This window comes from Ambystoma mexicanum, chromosome 3p (assembly GCF_040938575.1).
Source record: "Ambystoma mexicanum isolate Mex_15411 chromosome 3p, UKY_AmexF1_1, whole genome shotgun sequence".
NCBI classification, from domain to species: Eukaryota; Metazoa; Chordata; class Amphibia; order Caudata; family Ambystomatidae; genus Ambystoma; species Ambystoma mexicanum.
In genome coordinates, this window is record NC_090925.1 from 959,422,132 (window position 1) to 959,430,951 (window position 8,820).

Genomic DNA, 8,820 nt, shown 5'->3' on the forward strand with positions numbered 1-8,820 from the left:
TCGTATGCTGGCTTCTCGCTTTCTGCCTCTGATTCTCTATTCACCTTGCCACCTTCGGTGTCTTCAATAGACAAAGCCCAAGCTACAAAAATGCCTACCTCAAACCCGGACTGTTCCTTTCCACACAACACTTTTTCTTCTCCCACGGAACCCTACCTAAAGGAACACCCTGTCCATCAGCATCCCACTCCGTCCTTAATGCCCTTCTCCAATCCTGATGATTCTCTCATAGATTTGCATGCACAGGATCTTCAGAACTTTTCTGTACTGATTAGAATTCTTAACCTTTTGAATAGAGGACACACATTCACACACTAGGCCCTCAGAGAATTAAAAGAGTCGCTCTAAAGTATAACGGCCAAATTAAGCAAAATAAAGGGCTTTATACTCACTCCGGAGTCGTGTCACACTTTTCATGCATCACGCCCAGAAAGAACGCTTTTGGCATGTCAAGCGATACTGCAGAAACAGCCCCACGAATCTAAAACAGTTTCCCAGCATGCACAAACGCATGATGGCACTCACTTGCTCAATGCACCGGCTAGAACTTCTGTACATGCGCTTCAGGGAACACACCCTTTGGCTAAGGACACTAAAGAAATTGCTCAGATTGACTTAATGGAAGTGGCTAAATAGCAGCATGATAGATTGCTGCAAATTGAACATATTCTGTATAAGGCTCAGCTGATTTCCCATGATCATATAGTGGCTGAAGCTGTCTGTGCAAACAATGAGACCACAGTTGAGTCAACTCAGACTCCTGATAGTCCATCTGCGCTCACGAAGATCTTAGACCAACAACTCCAGGCCTCACTCAGAAATGCGCAATCCTTGCAACAGTCAACTTCCAATCAGGTGGTAAAGTCTATCACGCAAAGCAAAAAAATAGTATTTAAGAGCTCAGAAAAGACTTCTTAATGCAAAGAAGAACCTTGCATCTAGGAGTCTCAAAAACACGCCTACTATGGAAATAAAAAAGGCATCTTTGGCCAAAAACAAAAGTGCTTTAATAACTAACAAATCAGCCAGCTCTTTGATTCCTGAGGAAACGGCCTTGGATCTAACGCAACTCAATTAGGAGAGCAAAAGAGTATTGCAAGTAAAGGGAATTGATGAGCAAATGCCTACCTCCTCTGCCGCCAACTCCTCACGGAAATACTCAACTACACCAATGTCCCCTTTAATTCTCAAGCACAGCCAGCTCCCACATCTAACAACATCTTTACCACACAATAATGAACAGTCTACCATCCTTACTCAGTCACAGGTTTACAAATTCTTCCTCCATCGCTACAAATGCAAATAATCACCAAATTAATTTGGGATCACAGAGCTGACATTGCTCTGTTAGGCCTACATCTTCAGGTCTTTCCATCCATGGATGAGGCATGGCCCTTTCTCAAATTTGTTCCCCCCGCTCTACAAGAACGTGGCCCCTCTAGCCCATCGGTGCCCACTGCAGCTGCTACTAATAAGGAGATTCTAGCAGAACTAGACTTGTTTGCCGCGGCGCTTAAAAGGGTGGAACGTGGCTGGAACCCCTTATCACAGCAGCATCAAATGGTAGCGAGGTATCTAATACCTCACAATTGAGGTCTCTCTGTATCTGCTCATGGAACTGTTGCGGATTAAAACAAATTCTTTCTTGGTTTAACTCTCTAGTTCATGCCGAATTACCCGCAATTATTCTTCTCCAAGAAACCATGAGCATGACAGATTTCCATCTAGATGGTTTCTCCTCCTTGTTTTGTCCCGCCAAGCGTGGTGATTCGGGTCGACCTTTTGGGGGATTAGCGATTTTGATTCGGAACAGTCTTAGATTTGCTGCCAACTGTCTTCAGCCCTGTGACTCCTTTCTGATCATTGAGTTGAAACCAGATGGATTCATATGCACGAAGCTTCTGCCAGTTTCTCTCTACTGGAATCCATAGACATTTCCCTTAGACAGTATTCTTTCCACTCTAAATACAGCACTTGCTAATTCTATTCTTTACCACTTGAATCATGAAATTATAATAGGTGGGGACTTCAACTCCTACCTAGCTAAGGGCCTTTCCCCTCAAACTAGTAACGTTCGGTCTGCTCACACCTTGCAATCCATTACACGTGGAAAAATGTGGGTGGAATTTTTGAAGGGATGGGACATGTAGAGTGTCCCTCTTGCCGCGCACTGCATACAGCTAACATGGCAGAGAGGTAGCGCATGTTCCCACATCGACTACATCGCTGCCACTAGTTTTTTGTCAGGTCACTTCGAACCTGCCACTACGCTAAATCCTCACTTAGGTGACCATTGTATTCTGAATAGCACTTTGTACTTGAATTCTAAGAGTTTTTCCATCGCACCTCCTATGTCTTTGGTACAGACCAATAGATATGCACATTCTGTTCACTGGGATGCTGCGGTATGTAGGAAATTGGTCTCCTGGGTAAATCGTTACTTATGGGTGGTTGGGTATGGGTCAGCTCCACCCAGCTTTCTAGCTAAAGTTATGTCATGGAATCTTAAGATGATTCAATTCCATCTGCTTAATCTTTCTTCGTCGCAATCTAGGGCTGTCGGCCGGATTCATACTAACAAATTTTCAGCAGCCATTGCCCAGCTGAAATGCACAAAGAAACGAGAACTCAAAGGTGTTTTTTCCAACGTGCCTTTGCCTTTTTACAATTGTGTGACTAAAAAACGAATTATATCAAGATATAAAACGAATCTTAAAAAAATTCGTTTTGCTCGGCATCTTGCTGACAACCAAAACATGGTGCAGCTTTTGTGTAAACATAACACCAGAAACATGTGGGCAATCCTGCGAAATCCTACTTCCACTTTGACTCTACGCCTGGAATCTTCTAACAATGGACTCACATGGTATAACCACTTCAAGAGCAAATACACTCTGCCAGTGCAACATATATCATCTGCCATGCCTATAACAACTATTAGTATACCTTTACAATTCCAATGGTGTTTGGAGGATATAGTATGGGCCATTGACAAATTAAAATGTTCTAAATCGGCTGGCCCTGATGGCTTACCGCCCTGTGTCATTAAAGACTTTTGCTCTGTCATTTCCGGATTATCTTTCAAACCAGAACTATTCCTCCTTCGTGGCTTTCTGCAGTCATTATTCCCGTGTATAAAAAGGGTCCCATGAATCATCCTGCAAACTTTAGGCGGATAGCCTTAATTGATGTTGCAGCTAAGATCTTTGCACGTCTCATTCTTAATGAGCTGGAATCCTTTATTGTTAAGAACCACATTCGTTCGCATGCGCAGGTAGGGTTTAGAAAAGCAATGGGAACACAGCTTAATGCCACTATATTATCACATTTATTAGTGTCGTCATATCACACAGCCAATGGTCTCATCTACATGGCTTCCTTAGTTCTATCCTCGGCTTTTGACAGTGTCATTAGAAACCGACTGTGTAATAAAATGTTAGCCTATGGAATCCATCCCTCATCTGTTGCACTCATTACACTACTTCACCAAAACACTTCTTATAGGGTACGCATTCATCTTGCTGGTCTGCTGTCTGATAGCATCCCCACTGAGATTGGTGTCAAGCAGGGATGTAACCTTGCGGCTGTTCTCTTCAACTTATATCTAGCAGACATTGATTCTCTATGGGATGCTCCGGATATTTTTCCAGTGAAACTAGGTGGCCTCGGTCTTAACGGGCTCGCTTTTGCAGACTTTGGGCCTCATTACGACCCAAGCGCTAATGGGTTAACGGTGCCGTAAAAGGCTGCGGCGCCGTTAACCTATTAGCGCCTAATTACGAGGTCCCCTTGTGGGACCCGACCTTAACGGCTGGTGTAGACCAGCCGTTAAAGTAGGGACCCGCAAAGGGACCTTGGTGCTAATTACGGTGCTGCAATTTGCGGCACCGTACTTAGCGCCTTCCCCATTCCCATTGAGCCCTATGGGATAAAAATGGGAATGGGGAAGGGCCATGGAGGAAGGGGGAATTACTGCCCCGCCAACCTTGTAATGGGGTGGCAATTCCCCCTTTCTCCATGGCGGAGTCGGTAACTTACCGGCATGGACCATGGTGCTAATAGCACCATGGTCTTCCGCCAGGGTCGTAATGAGGCCCAATGTCATCTTATTCGATTGGACCCCATTTGGCCCCCAGAATAAGCTGAACTATTTCCAACAGTATTGTCTAGAAAACAATATGACTATCAATCATGCCAAATCTAACATCTTGGTGTTTACTGGCAAGAAGAAAATGTGTAGCTTTAAATGGCATGTTAACTCCAACCTCATTCCTGTTTCTACTGGGATGATTTATCTGGGCTACTTTTGATCTAATTCTAGCTCCCTAGCAAAGTGGCAAGCATTTTTTAACACTAAAGTCTTGCACCTTATTGCCCAGATGAAAAATGTTTTCCATTGTCACTGTAAATTCTCGCTACAGCCGCTTATTGACGTCTATCTATTGAAGTTGGAAGTCATCCTTTTGTATGACTTGGACATCTGCCTTTTGGAAATAGGTCCAATCCTGAATAAAATACAGGGGAAAATATGGAAATCGGTCCTCGGCTTTCCCATATATCTCTCTAATTCCATTCTTATACATGAACTGGGTTTATACTTTTTGGCTGCCAAATTTGGCCGGAGATTATTAATCAACTTTACTAAAATGGCTTCTCCGCCTGCTAATTATCTGTACGAAGACCTTCATGCAATGCTTGTCAAATCCTGTCCTGTTTCAATTGTACATTTTCACACATGTATGAAGAACATCTTGTGCTCCCTGAATATGGAGACCCACGAGCTTCTCGTGCGGCCTGCCTTAGTCAAAAAGAGATTTGTTTTAAATGCATGGGCTGCCGCATCAGATGCAATAGCTGACTGTTCATCTTTCGAAGAATACACTAAAATGGTGTTTGTTGTTTTTGCACTGGCCAGGATGCACTGAAACACTAAAACGAATTCGCAATGTTTGGGTTATTTTTAAACCTGTTTTATTGTGCCTTACATCTTTTTAGTTTTTATGAAGACTTGTCTTATTTCTACTCTCTCTTTTTATTCCTGTAGATTGATTGGCCACATATTCCTTCTTCCGTTTTTAAAATGTTTGTTGGTGTGTGGTTAAGGTGTATTACTTTATTTGAAACTTTTTTCTTTTTGTTTCCCTTTTTAATTGTTTAGATTTGTCATTCGATGTAATACGTGATTTTAGTATTGTGAAATTTGTAGAGGTACTTGTGTACCAAAAAGCAAATACAAGGATAAAAAAAATAAAAAACACCCTTCCCCACTCTCTCTACCCATCCACCTTACCCTGACTCTTTCTAACCCACCATACCCCCACTCTCTCTATCCCATCCACCCTACCCCGACTTGTTCTACTCCCACCTTGCCTACCCCCAATCTCTCTACCGCCACCCACCCACCGTACCCCACTCCCCACTCTCTTTACATGTGCTAGATAAGTTTTGTTTGCACTATTTTGTGCTACTTTTGATGAGTCCTTCCAAGGTTGCTCCATATATTCTGCCCCAACCAACTACCAGCACCCACACACCCCTACACTCTGTCTACCCCTAATCACCCATCCTAAACCCACTCTATATACCCCCGCCCACCAAACTCCCACTCTCTCTACCCCAACCCACCCCACTTCCACTCTCTCTACCCCTGCTGGCCCACACTTCCTCCACTCACTCTACCCCAACACACCCTTTCCCTGCTTTCTCTACAGCCACCCACCCTTCTCCACTCTCTCTACCAGCACCGACCCACCCAAAATCTCTCTACCGCCAACAACCCTCACTCTCTCTGCCCCCACCCACCCCACCCTCTCTACCACCACCCACCCCACCCTCTCTACCCCCACAAACCCTCCCCAAGCACACTCTCTACACCCCCACCTAACCCCACTCTCTCTTCCCCCACTCTCTATACCCTCAACCAGCCTAGTCTCTCGACCTCCATCCACCCCACCCCACTCTCTCTACTCCCAACCACCCAACCCACCCCTACTCTCTCTAGTCTCACCCACCCACTCTCTCTAGCCCCACCTACCATATTCTATGTAACCCCACCCATCCCACCCACACTCTCTCTATCCCAACCCACCGCACTCTCTCTACCCCATCTACCCACCCCACACCCACTCTCACTTCCTCCAGCCACCACCAACCCCCATTCTCTCTAGCACCACCAATCCCACCTCACTCTCTGTAAACCCACGCACCACCCCACACCGACCCTCTCTACTGTATACCCACACCCATCCCACTGCACTCTCTCTACCCCCACCGATGCACCCTAGCCCCATTCTATCTACCACCACCCACCCACACTATCCCAATCTCTCTACACAAGCCCCTCCTACCCCCACTCACTCTAGCCCCATCTGCCATACCCCCACTCTACCCCCTTTCACCCCATCCCCACTCTCTCTACCCCTTCTCTACGAACCTTCGGTCCCCTTCATATACATTTTTTAGAGTTAGGCCTAAGGGTTCTCTTCTTGCAGTCATCAGAATGGGCGATTGGATCTCAAACACCTCATTATAAATTTGCCGGTCCAGGAACTACGGTACAAGTAAGCTTGCCGGTACCGTAGTTCCCGGAGCGGCAAACTACGAGTTGCGCTTGTAGTGCCTTTCTGCCGACCTGGCGGGCAGAAAGGTACCCGCGAGCACACCATTTCGGATGCAACGGCACCATTATAAACGGTGCTGCTGCATCCTGCCTCCCACTTCCCTTTCAGCCCTATGGGGCTGAATGGGAATGGGGAGCATCTTTTTTCCGGCACCCGCAAATGGACAATTGCCGGGTGCGGCAGGGCTGTAATGACGTGGTAATTGCCCATTCGCGGGCGCCGGAAAAAATGCAACTCCGGCGGCAGCCGTGCCAGTTTTACAGGCACGGCTACCGCCAGGGTTGTAATGAAGCGAACATGTACTGAGCAAAACTACCATTAAAATCACCACTCTTGATGAGGTGAGAACTCTTTTCTTACAGTATCATCTGCTAGAGGGACAAGGCGTTTCAGAAGCCTGTCTAAAGATGCTCTACCTGCCATTGCGGCCAATAGGGGCATTGTAAAATGTAATTAGATATATTTCCTTGCACTTATACAGTGATATCTTTGGAATCAATAACAAATACAATCATAAAAGTTCTGGGATATTAGCGGGATGGATATTAACTGATATGCCACAAAATGGACCTTCCTTTTCCCCTTCCTTTTACTATTGGAAGAGCTTCAGCTTGGAAACAAGCAGGGCCATCCAAACACAGAGCTAGGACAGGCCAGGCTCGCCGGTGGCATATTTGTGCCAAGGCCTGTAAGAAACATTTTGAAATTAGTGCCACCTAAACCACTAGGTAGCCCTGGTATATTCCATTATACAAACTTTAAGGGCTTGTCTGTGCTCAAACATTCCCGTGTGGAGCCCTTTGTTGAACATAGTTTTGTACAATAACATGACCCTCATTATAAGGTTGGCGGTAGCCTTGCCGGTAAAAGCGGCAAGCTGCCGCCAAACTTCCAAAAATTTCCGGCACCCGCATATGGCCAATTACCAGGCCATTATGGCCCTGCCGGACCCGGTAATTGCCCATTTGCGGGCGCCGGAATGGAAAGATCCCCATTCCCATTTGAGCCCTATAGGGCTCAATGGGAATGGGGAGGTTGGATGCACCGGCACCATTCAGAATGGTGCTGGTGCATCTGTCATGCTGTGCTTAGGTGCCGCTCTGCCCGCCAGGTCATACCTGGCGGGCAGAAAGGCACCCGGGAGCACAACTCGTGGTTTGCCGGTCCGGGAACCACGATACCGGCAAGCTTACCGGTATCGTAGTTCCCCGACCGGCAAACTTGTAATGAGGCCCAAATTGAAGAGGTGTTGTAGCAGGTGTATTTCAAACTACAGAAAAAGTGCAATAACATCTAGTATTTCTAATTGTGGATGCTAGTATAATGATTGTGCTGAGGTGATTGTGCCGTATAGAACAGTTAGTGCAATTTTAGCCCTTACAAATATAGGTGTAGGGATTATACCAGTATAGTAATGCCTACTCTTCTCAACCCCTGAGGAACATCCAAGATTGGTTTTAGGAACCGAAACTTGTAGGGCTGGTATATTGTCATTTTGTAGGCAACTTTGGTTATTTGTTAGCTGCGGCATTTCTATTTTATGTATCTAGTGTATGCTTGATGAGGAAGTCCAAGTAGTGGAATGATGACTATTATACCAATGTTGTTTATTCTGATCTGAACCGAGCACAGGAGAAATCCAGGAATATGAGCACGGAAGAAGGTAGGACAAGAAAAGGGGGTGGAATGGGAGAATAATCGGGAAAATAGGAAACGGGACTCGGAAGGAAGCACCGAACGAACCCTGGCAACACACGTCTAACTACTCCAAGCGGTAACGTTGAGACACGCAGGGCCGCGGCAGCGTGACTGTTTGGTAGGAAGTTGAACATAGCGCATAAAGGCTGGTAAACTGCATTTCGTATTCAACAGCCATGTTGGAAGGAACACAGAATTCAGTCCTCTATGGGTCAGGGACCACGAAGTCCAGAATGGATGTAATCGGCGGTTCATGACACGGGAACAACTTAGCATACATCAAGTGCCCCATGAGGACATCAGTTGCGCTGCTATACAGTTTTTCCGCCAATGACCCAATGATTATAGTCACAGACACAACAACTGTGGAAAGGCCACACTAATATTGTTTCACATATAGTACCTAAAAAGTAAAGTACTGACTATGAGTGTCTACAAACTGTCCTCTATGAACTGTGAAACGACCAACTGTTAGAATAAGGCAACAGCTGCCTAACAATGC